This window comes from Somniosus microcephalus, chromosome 21, assembly GCF_052327205.1.
Source record: "Somniosus microcephalus isolate GS21.2 chromosome 21, FLI_Smic_1.0, whole genome shotgun sequence".
In the NCBI taxonomy this organism is placed as follows: domain Eukaryota; kingdom Metazoa; phylum Chordata; class Chondrichthyes; order Squaliformes; family Somniosidae; genus Somniosus; species Somniosus microcephalus.
The window spans coordinates 69,477,043-69,500,842 of NC_141007.1; positions in this window are offsets into that span (position 1 = coordinate 69,477,043).

A 23,800-nucleotide genomic window follows, 5' to 3' on the forward strand; every position below is an offset into this window, starting at 1 on the left:
AAGATGCTCCTTCTAATCGGTGTATGCCTGAGCTGGCGGCGGTTGATTGGACCTGTTAGGGTGACTCCACAGTCACAGAGTATTTGCATATATTTTCAAACTTATCAAAACACAAAGCAATAATTTATCAACGGACAATTAAATTAAACGGCTATCTCCCGCTTATCAGTGTCTTAATAAATGAACTGAATCACTTATTGTAGCTTTATCTTAAAGTGACCATATTTTCTAAACCGAATCCGGGGACGCACAGGGTGGGAGCGAAGCAGCCAGGACGGAAAATGTAGGTTGCGCAGTGCAGCGAGGCAAATTTTTTAGCGGCCTATATTTTAATAGTTGCACATATACACTGCAAATGCAAAACAAATGGGCATATAATTACTGCAGATGTGACGTCACACTATTGAAGCGCATTTAGATACTTGACCCCCCATCCCAGTGACTGAGGTCACACCTGACCCCTCACCCCCAGTGACTGAGGTCACACCTGACCCCTCACTCCCCCCCAGTGGGCCTCGCAATGATTGCATCGGATGTCCTGCACTCCTGACAATACTTGCCCCCATATGTGAGCATTTACCTTTAAGTGGCCACAGGTGTGAACTCTGTCTTGTGCGGCAGTCAGTGGGAAAGAAAAGCGGGCGATGTTTATATCGGGCGGAGTTTAAAGTGGGCGAGATTTGAAACAGCGGAGTGTAAAACAGGCGAGGTTTAAAACGGGCAGCCAATGTGCTAGCGCACAAATCCAATTGTATCCCCCTCACACCCCCCATGTCTTCCTGCTAGCCGGGTTTGCCATCGTCCTTTACACTAGCTTCCAGCAGTGCGAACTTTGGTTGCTTTTCCCCTTCCCTGACCCAGGGAGCTGTGTCTGATTATCGGACTCCTATCACAGTCCCAGACTGCGCACAGGCCGCAGGAGATGTCACCTGGCTGTGGCATGTTTGAGTGGCACTGATTTAAACCTTTCATGCTGCAGACTGGTCGTGGACGAGATGCTGATCTCCGGTAACACACACTGCGGCGAGGCAGCAGACAAGGCCTGGATCACAGAGACTGGCTCCACCCGGGAGGAGCGAATAGGCTGGTGGCTAAACCCATCTTCAGTGGCAGTCTCACTGCCCCTGCAGACCCCAATGCTTCCTTTATCTGGGCCAAAGCATTGTTTGTGTTGTTACCGTAACAACATGTGGATTGAGTTATAGAAGCGGGTCGGAGTGACCAGATCAAGTGGTTGGGCAGTCCAGTGCCAGATCTGATTGCCCAGATACAATGTGAAGTAATCAGTGGCTGTTTCTTTCTGCAATGGCTTCCCATGTTGGCGTGCAAGTAAGGCTCTGTTACTGTTATCATCACTGCAGCAACAACAGCAATGTATTTGTGTATAGTGTCGTGATGTAAAGGATGTCCCAAGGTGCTTCTCAGATGGGCCGAATGGGAAACGGGAGCCCGAGCCAGGAAGCGAGAGGTCAGGAGCGGGTGAACTGAGGCCTGCTGGGCTTTGAGAGGGTTTTTAACGGAGGAGAGGGAGGTGGAGAGGCAGCTAGCTTTAACACACTGTGGCTAACGAGAGCTGCTGATCTCAGTCAGGTGGATTTCATTGACTGTGAACAGTTCTAAGACCATTAAATGGAATTCAAGATGTCGATCCCGTTTATAGATAGATTAATCTTGACCTAATGCCTGAGTATTTTGAGATTATCGCGGCTGCATGAGAAGGGCAGGGGGAGTGAGGTCTGATTTGCTGGGTGAGGAGCTGAGGCAATGCTGTCAGTCTCCAAGGTCCCTGATGATGTTTCCTGTCATTTCAGTGACACAACCTGCAATATAGAATCATAGAATGGTTACAGCACAGAGTGAGGCCATTCGGCCCGTCGAGCCGGTGCCGGTTCTCTGCAAGAGCACTTTAGTCCCCACTCCCCCGCCCTTTCCCCATAGCCCTGCAAATGTTTTCCCTTCAGCTACTTATCCAGTTCCCTTTTGAAAGCAGTGATTGAATCTGCCTCCACCTCCCTCTCAGGCAGTGCATTCCAGATCCTAACCACTCGCTGCGTAAAAAAGTTTTTTCTTACGTCGCCTTTGGTTCTTTTTGGTTCATCTTAAATCTGTGTCCTCTGGTTCTTGGCCCTTCCGCCAATGGGAACAGTTTCTCTCTATATACTCTGTCCAGACCCCTCATGATTTTGAACACCTGTTGATGTCCTGTTAATTCTACATAACTTGCAGTGACTAAACCTGCAGTTTTAGTCGCTAGTTATCAATGAACCCGGCCTCCACAGTTCCCTGGTGAATATGAAAATTTTTTTTTTTATTCGTTTATGGGATGTGGGCGTCGCTGGCAAGGCCAGCATTTATTGCCCATCCCTAGTTGCCCTTGAGAAGGTGGTGGTGAGCCGCCTTCTTGAACTGCTGCAGTCCATGTGGTGAAGGTGCTCCCACAGTCCTGTTAGGGAGGGAGTTCCAGGATTTTGACCCAGCGACGATGAAGGAACGGCCGATATATTTCCAAGTCAGAATGGTGTGTGACTTGGATGTTGGTCTTCATTAAAAGACCGGTCAAAAAACTGCTCGCCGCTGCAATCTCCCCTCACCACAGCTCCTCGAGCATTCTCACTCCGCTATTCACCTTCCCTCTCCACGGTCTACTGCTATCTCAGCATTGTGGTTCTCCTCCCGACCCCACATTGAAAGATCACGGGCTGCTGCCACCTGTTGCTACTACCCCACCCGCCTTACCAGCTTGGTGTTAAATTGGTCCGAGGCCCAGTATCCAGGGCTACTCTGACCTCTCCATTCTGATGCAGGGATTGTATCTTGCACACACTGCCCCAACCCCACACCCGGCACACCCAAAAATGGGCAGTCCCGAATATCTGGGCCCAGGTGCGGTACACCCACTGTCAACGGCAGGTGTGGGACACTCCCACTGTTGGGCACTCTATCTCCTAAATTGGTGGCCTGGATGGGCGGGTTTTGGGGCCAAGCTCATGGCTGTTCCAATCAACATCAGTAAATCAGATTATTTTTGGTCATTATCACATTGCTGTTTGTAAGAGCTTGCTGTGCGCAAACTGGCTGCCGCATTTCCAACATTACAACAGCGTCTACACTTCAAAAGTACTTAATTGGCTGTAAAGCGCTTTGGGATGTCCTGAGGTCATGAAAGGCGTTATACAAATGCAAGTCTTTCTCTCTTTCCACCATACTCCATTTGCAACGACTGCAGATTTTCAGGGCCGCCATCTCTAAGGCACTAAGACCAAGATCTCAGGTTGGACTTTGGGTCTATGGTGAGTTGTCTGATCTCAGCCAGGTCACAGTGCTTCCATCAGGTTCAGTGCCAGTTAGGGAAAATCAGTCACGGTTCCCACTCTCAATCACCTTGTGAGGCAGGATCAGACACAAGCCCTCCACAGTCGCGTAACCTGACACTCGCTGGCAAGGCTCACCCACAAATAATGGATACTCGGCTGAAGTACTCCACTGCAAATAGTGCCTGTGGGACCCTAGTGAGGGAGTCATCGCCTTCAGGGTAGGAGAGGAGGGAAGGGGAGAGGGGTAAGAGAGGGGTGAGAAAGGGAGAGGAAAGGAGCAATGAGATGGTAGAGGAAAGAGGATAGAAGAGAGGAGAGGGACTGGAGGAGCATGGAGAACAGCAAGGAGACATAGGGGGAGATGGGAGGGAAAAGGAGAGGAGAAAGGGAGGTGAGAGGGCTTGAGGGAGAGGAGAGGAGATGAGAGAGGAGAGGAGATGAGAGAGGAGAGGAGATGAGAGAGGAGAGGAGGGAGAGGAGAGGAGAGAGAGGATAGGAGAGGAGGGAGAGGAGAGGAGAGGAGGGAAAGGAGGGGAGGGAGAGGAGGGAGGGGAGGGAGAGGAGAGGAGAGGAGGGGACAGGGGAGGAGGGGAGAGGAGAGGAGAGAAGGGGAGAGGAGGGAGTGGAGAGGAGGGGAGGGAGTGGAGAGGAGGGGAGGGAGAGGAGAGGAGGGGAGGGAGAGGAAGGGAGAGGAGAGGAGGGGAGGGAGAGGAGGGGAGGGAGAGGAGGGGAGGGAGAGGAGGGGAGAGGAGGGGAGGGAGAGGAGAGGAGGGGACAGGGGAGGAGGGGAGAGGAGAAAAGGGAGAGGAGGGAGGGGAGGGAGAGGAGGGGAGGGAGAGGAGGGGAGGGAGAGGAGGGGAGGGGAGGGAGAGGAGAGGAGGGGAGGGAGAGGAGAGGAGGGGACAGGGGAGGAGGGGAGAGGAGAGGAGAGAAGGGGAGAGGAGGGAGTGGAGAGGAGAGGCGGGGAGGGAGAGGAGGGGAGAGGAGAGCAGGGGAGAGGAGAGGATGGGAGAGGAGGGCGGAGGAGAGGAGGGGGGGAGCGAGAGGAGAGGAGGGGACAGGAGAGGAGGGGAGAGGAGAGGAGGGGAGGGAGGAGAGGAGGGGAGAGGAGAGGAGAGAAGGGGAGGGAGAGGAGGGGACAGGAGAGGAGGGGAGGGAGGGGAGAGGAGGGAGAGGAGAGATGGGGAGGGGAGAGGAGAGGAGGGGACAAGACAGGAGAGGAGGGGAGAGGAGAGGAGGGAGGGAGGAGAGGAGGGGAGAGGAGGGGGAGGAGAGATGGGGAGGGGAGGGGAGAGAAGGGGAGGGAGAGGAGGAGAGGAGAGATGGGGAGGGGGGAGGAGGGGAGAGGAGGAGGGAGAGGAGAGGAGGGAGAGGAGAGGAGGGAGAGGAGAGGAGGGAGAAGCGAAGAGAGGAGGGAGGAAAAGGCAGAGAAGAAAGTAGAAGAGGAAGGAGAGAAGAAAGGAAGGGAGAAAACTGAAAACAATTGCAAATCATATTATGAAAAACAATCAGTGGCAAATGGAATTTAACCCTGAAAAGTGTGAGGTGATGCATTTTGGGAGGACTAACAAGGCAAGGGAATACACAATGAATGGTAGGACCCTAGGAAGGACAGAGGATCAGAGGGACCTTGGTGTGCATGTACATAGATCCCTGAAGGCAGCAGGACAGGTAGATAAGGTGGTTAAGAAGGCATATGGGATACTTGCCTTCATTAGCCGAGGCATAGAATATAAGAGCAGGGAGGTTATGATGGAGCTGTACAAAACATTAGTTAGGCCACAGCTGGAGTACTGTGTGCAGTTCTGGTCGCCACACTATAGGAGGGATGTGATTGCATTGGAGAGGGTGCAGAGGAGATTCACCAGGATGTTACCTGGGCTGGAGTGCTTCAGCTATGAAGAGAGACTGGACAGGCTGGGGTTGTTTTCCTTAGAGCAGAGAAGGCTGAGGGGGGACCTGATTGAGGTGTACAAAATTATGAGGGGCATAGATAGGGTAGATAGAAAGGAACTTTTCCCCTTAGTAGAGGGGTCAATAACCAGGGGGCATAGTTTCAAGGTAAGGGGCAGGAGGTTTAGAGGGGATTTGAGGAAAAACTTTTTCACCCAGAGGGTGGTTGGAATCTGGAACTCACTGCCTGAAAGGGTGGTAGAGGCAGGAACCCTCACAACATTCAAGAAGCATTTAGATGAGCACTTGAAACGCCATAGCGTACAAGGCTACGGACCAAGTGCTGGAAAATGGGATTAGAATAGACAGGGCTTGATGGCTGGCGCGGACACGATGGGCTGTAGGGCCTCTTTCTGTGCTGTATAAATCTATGACTCTATGACTATGACTCTGTGATCACCTTGGACTGAGAGAAGCTGTAAATAACAAGTACAGTTCTGTCCAAAGTGTAAATATTCAGTGGTAAGAATAAAGAATAATTAAACAGTTCTCTTATACAAAGTCCATTTATTGCTAATGAATGCCTATAAAAACAGTTGCCGTTGAGTAAATATTGTTCCAACTGACAAACTGTAGGATTCTCTGGGACGTTAGACTGACATTCAATCTCTGCGGATCAAATGTCCGTTCAATCTTCTTCTTATTTCTCCTCCGTGTCTGGAGGCACATGAGGCAACCCATCTCTTCCACTACTTTAACACCCAGCGGAACTCTCCCTGCTCGCCTGGGCTGTTTGGAGAGAGCGGCTTTGGAACCCTCAACCTTCTGACTCAGAGGTGGGAATGTTCTCACTGTGTTCACTGAAACTTTATTCGAGAAGTACTGATGTGATGTGAAACCGTTATGGACCCAGGTCACGCTCACCTCAGCCAGAGCGGAGTTAAGGAGCCACGACTGACCTCAGAACATCTGGGGGAGGATATAATCAGCCTGGGTTCCTGCTCTTTTTAAAATTTGTTTCTGGGATGTGGGCGTCACTGGCAAGGCCAGCATTTATTGCCCATCGTTAATTGCCCTCTAAGGTGGTGGTGAGCCGCCTTCTTGAACCGCTGCAGTCCGTGTGGTGAAGGTGCTCCCACAGTCCTGTTAGGGAGGGAGTTCCAGGATTTTGACCCAGCGACGATGAAGGAACGGCCGATATATTTCCAAGTCAGGATGGTGTGTGACTTGGAGGTGATGGTGTTCCCATGCGCCTACTGCCCTTGTCCTTCTAGGTGGTAGAGATCGCGGGTTTGGGAGGTGCTGCCGAAGAAGCCTTGGTGAGTTGCTGCAGTGCCTCTTGTAGATGGTACACACTGCAGCCACGGTGCGCCGGTGGTGGAGGGAGTGAATGTTTAAGGTGGTGGATGGGGTTACCAATCAAGCTTACATTTATATATCACCTTTCACATCTGAAGGACATCCCGAACTGCTACATAGCCAATGAATCCCTTTCAAAGTGCAGTCACTGTTGTTGTGTTATGAAGTCTTCAAATCTCACCGACTCAACGTTCGGTGAATTTGGTCTGTCCTCACAATTCTTGGGCTTCACATTAACCACCAGTCCAATCACAACAAGTGTAAAACCCTGAAATAAAAACAGAAAATGCTGGAAACACTCAACCGGTCAGGCAGCATCCGTGGAGAGAGAAACCGAGTTAACGTTTCAGGTTGATGACCTTTCGTCAGAACTGGAAAAGGTTAGAGATGTAACAGATTTTTAAGCAAGTGCAGGGGCTGGGAAAGTGGGAGGAGGGGAGGAAAGAACAAAAGGGAAGGTCTGTGATAGGATGGAAGGCAGGAGAGATTAAAAGACAAAAGGGATGATGGTGCGAGGCAAAAGGAGATGGTAATGGGACAAGTTAAGAAACAAAAGATGAGTAGATGAAGTGTAAATGGGAATGGCAAAATCATCAACAGCTGCCATCTGAAAAAACAGGGGCCGAGGTTATAGTCTGAAATTGTTGAACTTGATGTTGGGTCCAGAAGGCTGTAAAGTGCCTAATCGAAAGATGAGGTGCTGTTCCTCGAGCTTACGTTGAGCTTACGTGGAACAATGCAAGAGGCTGAGGACGGAGAGGTCAGAGTGGGAGTGAAGCGGAGAATTAAAGTGACAGGCGACCGGAAGCTCAGGGTCACCCTTACAGACTGAACGGAGGTGTTCTGCAAAGCAGTCACCCAATCTGTGATTGGTCTCCCCAGTGTAGAGGAGACCGCATCGTGAGCAGTGAATATTAAATTGAAAGAAGTGTAGAACCCTCTTCTTAAACTTGATCCTGGGCTCAAGGGGTAGCACTCGCACCTCCGAGTTAGAAGGTCAGGGGTTCAAGTCCCACTCCAGAGACATAATCTAGGCCGACACTCCAGTGCAGTGTTGAGGGAGTGCTGCACTGTCGGAGGTGACAATTTTTCAGCTGAGACGTTAAACCGAGGGCCCCATCTGCTCTCTCAGGTGGACGTAAAAGATCCCATGGCACTATTTCGAAGAAGAGCAGGGGAGTTATCCCCAGTGTCCTGGGGCCAATATATATCCCTCAACCAACATCACTAAAAACAGATTATCTGGTCATTATCACATTGCTGTTTGTGGGAGCTTGCTGTGCACAAATTGACTGCCTTGTTTCCCACATTACAACAGTGACTACACTTCAAAAAGTACTTAATTGGTTGTAAAGTGCTTTGGGAGATCCTGAGGTTGTGATAAATGCAAATTCTTTCCTTAATAATGCGAATGGTTTATAATCATGCTTTGGTTTATAAGGCATCTGTCATTGAAGCAGTTAACACCGCAGCGCTTTCCCAAATACAAACTGGCTCCGTTTCCCAGGAACTATTTACTGCCGACAAAAAAAATGTAAAAAGGGCTGAGATTCCAGGATTCCCTGATGCCGGAATGCAGAGAGCAGCCGATTGCAACAGAGGGGGCCAGTCCGGCAGGGTTAAACTATGGAGCCATCTGAGCCTGCGTGTCGGAGCTGTAACCGCAGAGGGGCGAAGTCAGCCGGGGCCTGATTTAAAGGGGCACTGTAAGAAAAAAGTGTTTGGCCAAATTTTATTTATTTTTTATTTCAGGGAGGTGGGGGGGGGGGGGGGGGTGAAGAAACACATGACTTTTTTTAACGTGTCAAGTGATCTCGTTTCGATGCAATTTTCATCATGGCCTCTTGTCCTTGACAAACAACGAAGGAATGGGTTTTCATGACAAGACTTGCTCAGTTTAACAGATCTCACCCACTAATTGTTTCAGAGTAAGGTGCCAAGCAGGACCAGTTTCGGCCTAACCCAGAAGGCAGATAAGCCTAGGTGAACACTGTGGTGTATGTGCCTTTAAGAGCCCCTGTGTACTGTAATGCCGGTAGTGGCCACTCGGGCTATATAAGCCTGTATAGTGTCTTGTATCTTTTAGTTCACCTCCAGACTTTGTTCAGTAAACACCTGTTAAACCAACTCCTGCATTCCGTGTCTCCATTAACACACGGACACAACAGTGGCGATGAATTGGAAACGGACTTACCTGCAATTCGGCAGCACCTCAAGGAGATCGATTCCTCAGACGAAAGTCGAAGAAAAACAAGAAAGAAAAAAAAAAAACTGTGGTTTCACCAGCTAGCCGAGCTGGTGGCGGGTACTGCAATAATCCTTCCTGGGTGGCGGGCTGGGGCTCCATCGGCTGGCTCTGCAGCGGGGCCGAGCAGCGAAGGCGGAGGCAAACGGAGACAGAGGGGGAGCACTCGGGAGACGACCGGCGCTGCAAAGCAGGTCGGCGTTCGGACCAAGCAGAGGGAGGTAAAAGTCCCAGAGAGTCCGGCGGGAACGAGTCTCCACCTATTAAAAATACCTATGTAAATAAAAACCGCGGAGAACAGCGTTGTCAGAAGCGGCAGCGGCGGGAAAGCGCGGGGGCGCCATTTTTTTTCTGCGGGGAAGAAAGGAAAGCGCGGGAGGCGCCATTCTTTTTCAGGATGCCTAAGACTGGCAATATTACTGATTTCAATAGCGATATAGAGGATTGGACCACATATGTGGAAAGAGTGGAGGTATATTGCACAGCAAATGAAATAGAGGATGATAAAAAGGCATCGGTACTTCTAAATCTAATGGGCGCAAGGACATACAGGCTGTTACGAAACTTAATCACTCCAGCCAAACCGATGGACAAGAATTTTAAGGAGATTGTTGATACCCTACACTGCCAATTCGGGGCAGGACTGGCAGATTCTCTACCAGACAAATTCGTCTGCGGTCTCCTAAGTGAAGGAACACAAAAAAGGCTACTTTCTGAGAAAGATTTGACACTGGACAAGGCTTTCAGTGTAGCTGTATCATATGAAGCAGCAGCAAGAGGAGCTGCAGAGATACAGCAAAAGCCACAGGACTGCGGCACCCATGAAATGACACGGGGTTTCAAGAGATGTTATCGCTGCGGCAGATCCACCCATTACCAGAGGGACTGCTGGTTCAAGGACAAAGCATGCAGGCAATGCGGAAAGATGGGACACATTACACGTGTATGCCGATCTGGAAACAAAAAATCCACTGACAGAAAAAAAATCAATAAGGAAAAGTACAGAAAGGTACAAATGATGACGGACAGCAGCTCCGAAGACCAGAAGAGTGATAGCGACTCCGGAAACAAGAGACTAAGCTCTCTCAAATTACATAATGTAATTGCCAAAGAAGATTACCAGACCATTTGGGTTACCCTCACGATAGCGGGGTCCCCAGTTAAAATGGAGCTAGATACAGGATCAGCTCTGACCGTCATAAGTCGACGGGATTACGAGCGGCTATTTCCGCATATACCTTTGAAAGACACATCCATTATCTTGAAGACATATACGGGGCAGAAAGTATACCCCAGAGGGAAAATAAGGGTGCCTGTTGTATATAACGGCAAGGAAATACAGAAGTTGTATTTATACGTTCTGCAAGATGGTGGTCCACTGCTGTTGGGGCGTGAATGGATCAGGAAGATACGTTTAGACTGGCACTCCATTCAGGCACTGACGGTGACCAGTGAGAAAAAAAATGCTGATGACGTCAAACCTGAACGATTAAAAGACATCTTGGCCAATGCCAAAGAAGTGTTTCAACAGGAACTAGGGACCTTGAAAGGCGTCACCGCCTCAATAAAAGTGGAAGATGCGGCAATTCCCAAATTTTTTAAGGCAAGGCCGGTGCCATACGCAATTCGTCCAGCAGTCGAGGCAGAGCTGGAGAATTTGGAAAAGGCAGGCGTGTTATCCAAGATAGATTGGAGCGAGTGGGCAACACCCATCGTCCCGGTCATGAAGAAAACGTTGAATAATGATAAACTTGAAGAACAGAGAAAAATTCGCATCTGTGGGGGCTTCAAGGTGACTGTAAACCCGGTCCTTCACATGGTACAGTATCCTCTTCCGAGGATAGAAGATATTTTCGCCTCACTATCCGGAGGGAAACGTTTCACCAAAATTGACTTGGCACAGGCATATCTACAGATGGAGGTTGAAGAGGCCTCTAAAAAGTATCTCACGATAAACACACACAAAGGCCTGTACCAGTACAATCGACTGGTTTTCGGAGTAGCATCAGCTCCAGCTATCTGGCAAAGGGCTATGGAGCAAGTCCTGCAAGGGATTCCGGGGACTCAATGCTACCTAGACGACATCCTTGTAACAGGAGAAAACGACAACGAGCACCTTGCCAATTTGGAGCAGGTGCTCACTAGGCAGAGAGAACGGGGCCTACGAGCAAATTGCCCCAAGTGCGAATTTTTCCAGAAACAAATATCATATTGTGGCCACACAATTAACGAAGAATGGTTGCATAAGTCACCTGAAAAAATTGAAGCGGTCATAAAAGCCCCAGCACCTCAAAATGTCTCACAATTAAGGTCGTTCCTGGGATTGATAAATTACTATCATAAATTTTTACCGAACTTGTCAACTGTTCTGCACCCTCTTAACGAACTGCTACAAACGGGAGTAATTTGGAAATGGAGCGAAGACTGTAAACGTGCCTTCCATAAATGTAAAGGCTTGATCACGTCCAAGGAAGTTTTGGCTCATTACAACCCATCACTGCCAATCAGACTGGCATGCGATGCATCCCCTTACGGCGTAGGAGCGGTATTATCGCATAGATTCCCTGATGGCTCGGAGCGCCCGATAGCTTTTGCGTCACGCTCATTGAACTCAGCTGAGCGTAACTATGCCCAGATCGACAGGGAAGCACTCAGCCTGGTATGGGGAGTGAAGAAATTCAACCATTACCTACACGGACAAAAATTTACCTTGTTGACTGACCATCAACCCCTCGTCTCCATATTCAACCCTAAAAAGGGCGTTCCCATTATGACAGCGCAAAGGCTACAGAGGTGGTCCCTTTTCCTAGGGGCACACCAATATGACATAGAATACAAAGGATCAAAACAGCATGGAAATGCTGACGGTTTATCGCGTCTACCGTTGCCAACGGTAGAAGAGGCACCTACAGTGGACCCAGTGGAAATGTTCCACTCAACCATAGTGGAATGTCTACCAGTAACAAATTCTACAATTGAAAAGGAAACGAGAAATGACCCGACTCTCTCACGAGTCTACGATTTAACGGTGAAGGGATGGCCAGCACATGGTGAACCACTGTTGCCAGCATTCTCGCAAAGAAGAGAACAGCTGTCAGTGTGCCGAGGAACCTTGATGTGTGGATCCAGAGTGGTGATTCCACCCAAACTCCAGGATAAAGTGCTAAAGGAGCTTCACGAGGGGCATCTGGGTGGAGTGAAAATGAAGAACCTAGCCAGAGCGTTTGTATGGTGGCCAGGTATCGATGGAGACATCGAAGAAATGACCAAGGGCTGTCTAGGATGCCAGAAGGTCTAAAACGCCCCACCACAAGCCCCTCTACATCCATGGGAGTGGCCCTCATCTCCATGGCAAAGGGTACACATCGACTTTGCTGGTCCATTTATGGACTCAATGTTCTTAATCGCGGTTGATGCACACTCCAAGTGGCCGGAGGTAATAAAGATGTCCTCCACCACCACGGAAAAAAACCATCACTGTATTAAGGACCATATTTGCCAGGAATGAGCTGCCTGAACAGATCTGTTCTGATAATGGACCACAATTTGTGTCCGAAGAATTCAGGAAGTTCTTAAAAAACAATGGGGTTAAGCACTACACGTTCGCCCCATACCATCCCGCCACCAATGGATTGGCTGAAAGGTTTGTCCAGACCTTCAAGAAGGCCATAAAGGCCATGGGTAATGAAGACATAAATCTACAGCATAAGGTAGATAACTTCTTGTTTGCATACAGGAATGCAACACATGTGGTTACAAACCAAACTCCCGCCATGATGTTTTTCAATAGAAGACTAAGATGCCGGCTGGATTTGATCAAGCCAAACATCAGAAGGGACGTAGAGAACCGGCAATTTCAAGGCATGAATGAAAGGCCAACTAGAACCTTCCAGATAGGTCAACAAGTTTTGGCCCGGGACTACCGTACCGAGAAATGGCAGCCTGGAACTATTTGCACACGACTAGGACCGCTGATGTATACCGTGGACATTGGAGAAAGCATAATAAGGCGCCATGCTGACCAGATCATAGAGTCATCCAAAAAGGGACAACCTACACCACCACTCTATACGCCTAATGATGAAGCAGAGATACCCATAGTATCTACCTCCGATCCGGTAATACTGGAACCAGATGAACCCGACACTGGCATTCAAGCCGAATCAGCCTTGCCAAAAGAACCTACTACACCACCGAAAACTACTACACCACCGAGGCGTTATCCGGACTGAGTCAGGAAGCCTCCAGAGAGACTGACTTATAATTGATTAACTGCAGCAAATGTGTAGATTATTGTTCTTGTACACATGTTAATAACAATTACTTAAAATGTTATGTACTGGTTGTCTAAAAGGGGAGGAATTGTGGTGTATGTGCCTTTAAGAGCCCCTGTGTACTGTAATGCCGGTAGTGGCCACTCGGGCTATATAAGCCTGTATAGTGTCTTGTATCTTTTAGTTCACCTCCAGACTTTGTTCAGTAAACACCTGTTAAACCAACTCCTGCATTCCGTGTCTCCATTAACACACGGATACAACAAACACGAGCCACCACCTACTGATATTACTAATTTTACACCAGCTCTTATCACCCTCCACAAACCTTTCAGCAGCTGCTAATCGTGAAATGAAGTTGTGTGATAGCAATCTCAGTCAGGTGGGTTAATTACTGGAACAGTCCCATGCAAGTAAATCACTGAAGCATTAAATTAGTGAAATGGAGGAGGTGCGAGTGGGTCTCTTAATTTTAGCAATAAACTCATTAATAATTTTTTTTATCTGTTCCTGGGATGTGGGCGTCGCTGGCAGGGCCAGCATTTATTGCCCATCCCTAATTGCACTGGAGAAGGTGGTGGTGAGCCGCCTTCTTGAACCGCTGCAATCCGTGTGGTGAAGGTACTCCCACAGTGCTGTTAGGAAGAGAGTTCCAGGATTTTGACCCAGCGATGATGAAGGAACGGCCGATATATTTCCAAGTCAGGATGGTGTGTGTCTTGGAGGGGAACTTGGAGGTGGTGGTGTTCCCATGTGCCTGCTGCCCTTGTCCTTCTAGGTGGAAGAGGCCGCGGGTTTGGGAGGTGCTGCCGAAGAAGCCTTGGCGAGTTGCTGCAATGCATCTTGTAGATGATACACACGGCCTAGTTGGCACACTCTTGCACTCTGTGACGCTATTTGGAAAAGCTTCTCCAATTTCTCTCCTCCTGTTCTGATGGTGTTGACTGCGATACAGCTTCATGAGCACCCGGTGCTCTCCTGTACCTCACCCACGTGCCCAGTCTTCATTCTGTACATACAACAATATAACTTAATATATCGTGACATTATCACTGTCCATTGGCAGCCGTGCCTTCAGCTGCCTAGGGCCTAGGCTCTGGAATTCCCTCCCTAAACCTCGCCGCCTCTCTACCCCTCTAAGACGCTCTTAAAACCTACCTCTTTGACCAATCTGTCCTAATATCTCCTTACCTCGGTGTCAAATTTTGCTTGATAATGTTCCTTGGGATGTTTTACTATGTTAAAGGTGCTATTTAAATGCAAATTGTTGTTGTTTTCCTAGTTAGAGCAGTCCGATATCTGAATAGAGCATCTATTTCTTGAATTATTACTCCATGCAAACTCATTCTTTTATTTTTTCTCCCTGGTTTATCGAAGGGATCCATCTCAATAGGAATAGTTACCCCACTACTACCTCCATTCTTGATGGGCATGTCTGAACAGTGAGCAAGCTATTTGGTCATGAGGAACCTCAGATAGCCAGCCTGATGTTATCCTCCCTTGATGCCCGTACACAGCTGTGGCCACTGGAGAATGAGAAGCCCTCCCAAGCCGGGGCACTGACGAAACCACTACCACATCTGGCTGCAGTGAGTAGCTAATTCAACTGAGATTTGAAGTGTAACCTGCCCTGGGATTTTCTGGCCAGCAAGGGTGAGTCCACCCATTCGGCCACAAGGGGAGCTGCTGAGTCTGCCGTGTTGGCCTGTCTATCTCCCATAATGCCCTAGGCTCTGCACTAACCGCAACAGTGCCCCCTGCTGCCCGGCCTGTGCCAATGCCACTCCGGTGAGCAGCAGCACAGAATCACAGAAATCCCACAGTGCAGATAGAGGCCATTTCGGCCCATCGAGCCTGCACCGACACATATCCCACCCTATCCCCGCGTATTTAATCCCCCTAACACTAAGGGTCAATTTATCATAGCCAATCAACCTAACCCGCACATCTTTGGACTGTGGGAGGAAATCGGAGCCCCACGCAAACACGGGGAGAATGTGCAAACTCCACACAGACAGTCGCCCGAGGCCGGATTCGAACCCGGGTCCCTGGCGCTGTGAGGCAACAGTGCTAACCACTATGCCACCGTGCTGCTCAAATCCTTCAAATAGCGGAGTTAATGTAATCGTAAAGTCAGAGCCCGAGCTCCTCTGGTGTCAAGCTCATTGCATCGGCCTCTGGTGGCTCAGTGAGTTTTACACCACAATATACAGTCTGCAAACACTATAATATACAGTCTGTAAACACTATAATACACAGTCCACAAACACTATAATATAGTCTGCAAACACTATAATACATAGTCCACAAACACTATAATACAGTCTGCAAACACTATAATACACAGTCCACAAACACTATAATACAGTCTGCAAACACTATAATACATAGTCCACAAACACTATAATACAGTCTGCAAACACTATAATACATAGTCCACAAACACTATAATACAGTCTGCAAACACTATAATACATGGTCCACAAACACAATAATACAGTCCACAAACACTATAATATACATAGGATTACATAGGATATATGGCACAGAAACAGGCCATTCGGCCCAACCAGTCCATGCGTGCTCCACAGAGTAGATAGAGGGAAACTGTTCACATTGGCAGAAGGGTCGAGAACCAGAGGAGACAGATTTAAGGTGAATGGCAAAAGAACCAAAGGCAACTTAAAAAAAATAGAGAGGAGGTTAAATGATAGAGATCAGATTATGTGATAGAAGGAGTTGGGGTTCTGTGATGGAGTTGGGGTTCTGTGATGGAGTTGGGGTTCTGTGATGGAGTTGGGGTTCTGTGATGGAGTTGGGGTTCTGTGATGGAGATGAGGTTCTGTGATGGAGTTGGGGTTCTGTGATGGAGTTGGGTTTCTGTGACGGAGTTGGGGTTCTGTGATGGAGTTGGGGTTCTGTGATGGAGTTGGGGTTCTGTGATGGAGTTGGGGTTCTGTGATGGAGTTGGGGTTCTGTGATGGAGTTCGGGTTCTGTGATGGAGTTGGGGTACTGTGATGGAGATGAGGTTCTGTGATGGAGTTGGGGTTCTCTGACGGAGTTGGGGTTCTGTGATGGAGTTGGGGTTCTGTGATGGAGTTGAGGTTCTGTGATGGAGTTGGGGTTCTGTGATGGAGTTGGGGTTCTGTGATGGAGTTGGGGTTCTGTGATGGAGTTCAGGTTCTGTGATGGAGTTGGGGTTCTGTGATGGAGTTGAGGTTCTGTGATGGAGTTGGGGTTCTGTGATAGAGATGAGGTTCTGTGATGGAGTTGGGGTTCTGTGATGGAGTTGAGGTTCTGTGATGGAGTTGGGGTTCTGTGATGGAGTTGAGGTTCTGTGATGGAGTTGAGGTTCTGTGATGGAGTTGGGGTTCTGTGATGGAGTTGGGGTTCTGTGATAGAGATGAGGTTCTGTGATGGAGTTGGGGTTCTGTGATGGAGTTGATGTTCTGTGATGGAGTTGGGGTTCTGTGATGGAGTTGGGGTTCTGTGATGGAGATGAGGTTCTGTGATAGAGATGAGGTTCTGTGATGGAGTTGGGGTTCTGTGATGAAGTTGGGGTTCTGTGATGGAGATGAGGTTCTGTGATGGAGTTGGGGTTCTGTGATGGAGTTGGGGTTCTGTGATAGAGATGAGGTTCTGTGATAGAGAGGAGGTTCTGTGATGGAGTTGGGGTTCTGTGATAGAGATGAGGTTCTGTGATGGAGTTGGGGTTCTGTGAAGGAGATGAGGTTCCGTGATGGAGATGAGGTTCTGTGATGGAGTTGGGGTTCTGTGACGGAGTTCGGGTTCTGTGATGAAGTTGGGGTTCTGTGATGGAGTTGAGGTTCTGTGATGGAGTTGGGGTTCTGTGATAGAGATGAGGTTCTGTGATGGAGTTGGGGTTCTGTGATGGAGTTGGGGTTCTGTGATGGAGTTGGGGTTCTGTGATGGAGATGAGGTTCTGTGATGGAGTTGGGGTTCTGTGATGGAGTTGGGGTTCTGTGATAGAGTTGGGGTTCTGTGATGGAGTTGTGGTTCTGTGATGGAGTTGGGGTTCTGTGATGGAGTTGGGGTTCTGTGGTAGAGATGAGGTTCTGTGATGGAGTTGGGGTTCTGTGATAGAGATGAGGTTCTGTGATGGAGTTGGGGTTCTGTGATGGAGATGAGGTTCTGCGATGGAGTTGAGTTTCTGTGATGGAGTTGGGGCTCTGTAATAGAGATGAGGTTCTGTGATGGAGTTGGGGTTCTGTGATGGAGATGAGGTTCTGTGATGGAGTTCGGGTTCTGTGATGGAGTTTGGGTTCTGTGATAGAGATGAGGTTCTGTGATGGAGTTGGGGTTCTGTGATGGAGATGAGGTTCTGTGATGGAGTTGGGGTTCTGTGATGGAGTTGGGTTTCTCTGACGGAGTTGGGGTTCTGTGATGGAGTTGGGGTTCTCTGACGGAGTTGGGGTTCTGTGATGGAGATGAGGTTCTGTGATGGAGTTGAGGTTCTGTGATGGAGTTGGGGCTCTGTGATAGAGATGAGGTTCTGTGATGGAGTTGGGGTTCTGTGACGGAGATGAGGTTCTGTGATGGAGTTGGGGTTCTGTGATGGAGTTGGGGTTCTGTGATGGAGTTGGGGTTCTGTGATGGAGTTGGGGTTCTGTGATGGAGTTGGGGTTCTGTGATGGAGTTGGGGTTCTGTGATGGAGTTGGGATTCTGTGATGGAGTTGGGGTCCTGTGATGGAGTTGGGGTTCTGTGATGGAGTTGGGGTTCTGTGATGGAGTTGGGGTTCTGTGATGGAGTTGGGTTTCTGTGATGGAGTTGGGATTCTGTGATGGAGTTGGGGTTCTGTGATGGAGTTGGGATTCTGTGATGGAGTTGGGGTTCTGTGATGGAGTTGGGGTTCTGTGATGGAGTTGGGGTTCTGTGATGGAGTTGGGGTTCTGAGATAGAGATAAGAACATAAGAACATAAGAAATAGGAGCAGGAGTAGGCCAATCGGCCCCTTGAGCCTGCTCCACCATTCAATAAGATCATGGCTGATCTGATCCTAACCGCCAATCCACTATCACAGAACCATCTCCTGAATCTAACAGAATTAGACACACAAAATAGGAGCAGGATCAGGCTCCACGGCCCCTGGGCCCGCTCTGCTCCCCACCGGGCCATGACCGATCCGAACCTAGACTCATGTCCAAATTCCTGCCCGCTCCCCGTAACCCTTAATTCCCTTTACTTCTAGGAAACTGTCTATTTCTGTTTTAAATTTATGTAATGATGTAGCTTCTACAGCTTTTTGGGGCAGCATATTCCATGGACCTACCACCCTCTGAGTGAAGTAGTTCCTCCTCATCACAGTTTTGAAAGAGCAGCCCCTTATTCTAAGACTATGCCCCCTAGTTCTAGTTTCACCCATCATCGGGAACATCCTCCCCGCATCCACCCGATCCAACCCCTTCACAATCTTATATGTTTCAATATGGTTCTGTGATGGAGTTGGGGTTCTGTGATGGAGTTGGGGCTCTGTGATGAAGTTGGGGTTCTGTGATGGAGTTGGGGTTGTGTGATGGAGTTGGGGTTCTGTGATAGAGCTGAGGTTCTGTCATGGAGTTGGGTTTAAGGTGTGACCGCTCTAACATTCAAAAGTCCTATCACACTGCCACCTACAGGCAGCATTGGTAATTGCAGGAAAATGTGGACATTTTTATAATGGGATTTTCCGTAACATTAAATGCACGTCGGAGTTTTCAATGAAACACCTGCCCCAGAAACCGAATTTAATACATTATAGATTATATATTTAAAATAAATTCTACTTGATTTCCAGGCTAGTCATAATGCAAAGCAAGAAGACCACCTACAGGCACAAGTCAGGAGTGTGCGGGAACACTCGACACTTGCCTGGATGGTACAGCTCCAACAACACTCAAGAAGCTCAAACAAAAGTCAGTGAAGAGGACGATGTAAGTTCTGAATGGATTCACGGCTGAAATGGACGGAGACAGAGAAACTGCAGCAGCTGAACCTCGTGCTGGCTCTGGCTGGCACTGGACAACACTGGCTGACTGTCACTGGCTGGCACTGACCAACACTGGCTATCACTGGCTGGCACTGGCTAGCGCTTGCTGGCACTGGCTGGTACTGGCCGGCACTGACCAGCGCTGGCTGGCACTGGCCAGCAGTTGCTGTCACTGGCTGTCACTGGCTGACACTGGTCGTCACTGGCTGGCACTGGCTGACACTGGCTAGCACTGGCTGACACTGGCCGTCACTGGCCATCACTGGCTAGCGCTGGCTGACACTGGTCGTCACTGGCTAGCACTGGCTGCAGCTCTGACTCATTCTCCCTCATGTTTTGATGTCAAGACCTTACCACATCTGGGCCACTCAGGTCTAATGGTGTCATGGCACAGCACTCTCATGACCACACATGTGTGGCAGCAAACGGCTCCCAGCAGTGCGACCACTTCGAATTTTCTCTTATTATTATTATCGCAAAGCAAAGTTGACCAGCAAAAACCGGTTGGCCCAGATTGCAGAGGCTTCCCCTCTCACACATACACAGCGAGCAGAAAGAAAGACTTGCATTTCTATATCGCATCTTTCCCGACCTCAGGATGTCCCAAAGTGCTTTACAGCCAATGAAGTATTTTTGAATCGAAGTCACTGTTGTAATGTAGGAAACACGGCATCCAATTAGCGCACAGCAAGATCCCACAAATAGTATGTGATAATGATCAGATAATCTGTTTTTAGTGATGTTGGTTGAGGGATAAATATTGTCCAGGACACCGGGGAGAACTCCCCTGCTCTTCTTCGAAATAGTGCCATGGGATCTTTTACATCCACCCGAGATGGCAGATGGGATCTCGGTTTGACGTTTCATTCAAAAGAGGACACCAAAGAGTGTCAGCCTAAATTTTTGCGCTCTAGTTTCTGGAGTGGGACTTGAACCCACAACCTTCTGACTCAGAGGTAAGAGTGCTACCCACTGAGCCACGTTTGTGTGATGAAATATATGCCTTCATCAGCCCATGTGTTTTACCTGCTTGTATTGTGTGAACCGCCCCCTTTTGTTCCTATTGTGTGTATTGGCTACGCCCCTGTCTTTTGCCATATAAAGGTCTCAAGAGCTGTATGAGTCATTCCTACCAGACGAACCCGATGTGGGAAGACCTGCAATGCTGCAATGTTCTTAGTGATTAAAAGCCTTCAGTTCAATCCTTGTCTTTGAGTTATTGATGGCATATCAATTTTAATCACTAAAACACCAAGATGGATCGACTCCTGAAACCAGAGCGCTTGGATCTGGACCCCCATGCCTCAGACGCAGCCACAAGGTTCGGACACTGGTTCCAATGCTTCGAATTTTTCATTGCAAACTCATCCACCGCCATAGCAGCCGCAACCGCTACCGGAGACATGAAACTGGGAATCCTGCAAAACTGGGTGAGCCATCGGGTCTCCTCTCTCATCCAAGATGCCACCAGCTACGGGGATGCCTGCTCCATTCTGAAGGCCCACTACGTGCGGCCAATAAACGAGGTGTACGCCAGGCATCTTCTGACTACTCGCACGCAGTGGCATGGTGAGTCACTAGAGGACTTTATACTAAGCCTAAAAGTACTGGGCAGAGACTGTAACTGTAAGGCCATGTCTGCCATCGTGTACACGGAGGAGCTGATTCGAGACTCCCTTATTGCGGGCCTCATTTCAAATTACATTCGGCAGAAACTGTTTGAAAAGGAGGGACTGGACTTAAAACAGGCTATAGATATAGCGCGATCGCTGGATATGGCCCAGAAGAACGCTGAATCCTGTTCCCCAGGCCACGCGGCCCACTCCGCCTCGTGGGGGCCGCCATCTTGGAAGCCATCTTCACCTCCCAGGTCTCAGGCCAGCCCAGCACCATCGGAGCCCCAGCCTCCACCCAGGAGCCCCACTACTGCCGCGATGCATCGGGGCCCGAAATGCTACTTCTGCGGCCAGGACAAACACTCCAGGCATCTGTGCCCAGCGAAGGGCACCACCTGTTTTAAATGCGGGAAGAAAGGACATTTCAGCAAAGTCTGCAGAGGGAACCCCGCCTCCAACTCCACCACCGCCGCGTGCGCGCCGTGGGGGCGGCCATCTTGGACGCCGTCTTGTCCACCCTCATGGAGTCCACCATCTTGCCCCAACTACACGGACCTCCAGGACCCACTAGTGGCCTCGATCACAGTGGATCAATCCAGGCCACATCCGTTGTCCAAATCGATGATGGACATAGAGGTAAACGGGAACAAGGTTAAATGCTTGATTGACTGCGGGAGCACCGAAAGCTTTATTCATCCTAGCCTGGTAAAATGACTTTCACTAACGATAGTCCCCACACAGGGTAAAATCGCCATGGCCGATAAGACTCATACCTCAAAAATTACAGGTTTCTGCGCGGTTATGTTGTCGGTAAAAGGCAATGATTACAGAGATTTTAAACTATTGATAATGCCAGATCTCTGTGTGAGCGTGATCTTGGGTCTGGACTTCCAGTGCCACCACCAAAGTATCACGCTTACCTACGGTGGGTCCCAGCCACCCCTCACAGTGTGCGGTCTGGCTACCCTGAAGGTCAAGCCACCCTCTCTGTTTGCCAACCTCGCACCCAACTGTCGACCCATAGCGACCAAGAGTAGGCGGTACAGCTGGGAGGATAGACGGTTCATTGCGTCGGAAGTAGAAAGACTCAAGCGGGAGGGTATCATTGAATGCAGTACCAGCCCGTGGCGCGCCCAGGTAGTAGTAGTTAAGGGTAGCGAAAAGAAGTGGATGGTGATAGATTATAGCCAGACGGTTAATCTATACACCCAGCTAGACGCCTACCCTCTGCCCCGCATAGCGGATATGGTTAACCAAATCGCGCAATACCAGGTGTTTTCCACCATCGACCTAAAATCGGCATACCACCAGCTCCCCATCAGGCCAGAGGACCGTCCATACACCGCCTTCAAGGCGAACGGACGTCTCTACCACTTCCTCAGAGTCCCCTTTGGGGTAACGAACGGGGTCTCGGTCTTCCAGCGGGAGATGGACCGCATGGTCGATGAGAACCAGTTAACAGCCACCTACCCATACCTAGACAACGTCACCATCTGCGGCCACGACCAGCAAGACCACGACTCGAACCTCGCGAGATTTCTGAAAACCGCCCTCAGACTCAATCTCACCTACAACGAGGATAAGTGTGTCTTTAGCACCACGCGCCTCTGTATCCTGGGCTGCGTGGTGGAAAACGGGGAAATCGGTCCGGACCCTGACCGATTGCGCCCCCTACGGGAGCTACCCCTACCAAACACTCCCAAGGCCCTGAAAAGGTGCCTGGGGTTCTTCTCCTATTACGCCCAATGGGTCCCCAATTATTCCGACAAGGCCCGTCCCCTCCTGAAATCAATGTCCTTCCCGCTCACGGCCGAGGCCCACACCGCCTTCAACAGCATTAAACACGACATTGAGAAGGCCGCGCTGCGGGCAGTGGATGAAAACATCCCTTTCCAGGTCGAAAGCGATGCGTCCGACTTCGCTTTAGCAGCCACCCTCAACCAGGATGGGCGGCCCGTAGGCTTTTTCTCAAGAACCCTCCAAGGGCCCGAGATCAGGCACTCCTCGGTAGAGAAGGAGGCCCAGGCCATAGTGGAGGCAGTGCGGCACTGGAGGCACTACCTAGCCGGCAAACGCTTCACCCTGCTTACCGACCAGCGGTCGGTAGCCTTCATGTTTAACAACAAACAGAGGGGGAAGATCAAGAACGACAAAATTCTCAGGTGGCGGATCGAACTCTCCACGTTTGAGTATGACATAATATATAGGCCGGGGGCCCTCAACGAATCCCCCGACACCCTATCACGAGGGATGTGTGCCAGCATCCAGGGGGACAGGCTACAGGGCCTCCACAATGGCCTCTGCCACCCGGGGGTCACCCGGCTATTCCACTTTATAAAATCCCGTAACCTGCCCTATTCCATCGAGGAGGTCCGGTCTATGACCAGGGACTGCCGCACCTGTGCGGAATGCAAGCCCCATTTTTTCAGGCCCGACCGAGCCCACCTGATCAAAGCTACACGGCCATTCGAGCGCCTGAGCTTAGATTTCAAGGGACCACTCCCCTCCACCGACCGCAATGTGTACTTTCTCAACATTGTGGACGAGTACTCCCGCTTCCCATTCGCCTACCCCTGCCCAGATATGACCAGTGCCACGGTCATCAAGTGCCTCGGCAACCTGTTTTGCACGTTCGGCATGCCTAACTACATCCACACTGACAGGGGGGCGTCGTTCATGAGCGATGAACTGCGCCAATACCTGCTGTCGAAGGGGATAGCAACGAGTCGGACCACTAGTTATAACCCCCGGGGTAATGGGCAAATGGAGAGGGAGAACGCGACAGTGTGGAAGGCGGTCACCTTAGCACTAAGGTCTAAAGGCCTCCCCACCTCCCGCTGGCAGGAGGTCCTCCCAGACGTACTCCACTCGATAAGGTCGCTACTGTGTACTGCTACTAACGCCACTCCCCACGAGAAGATGTTTGTTTTTCCCAGCAAATCAACCTCAGGAATATCCCTACGCTCGTGGCTCTCCACCCCAGGGACAGTCCTGTTACAGAAGCATGTGAGGGGCCACAAAACGGATCCCCTCGTGGAGGCAGTACACCTACTCCACGCAAACCCACAGTACGCGTACGTCAAGCACGCCGATGGGCGTGAAGACACCGT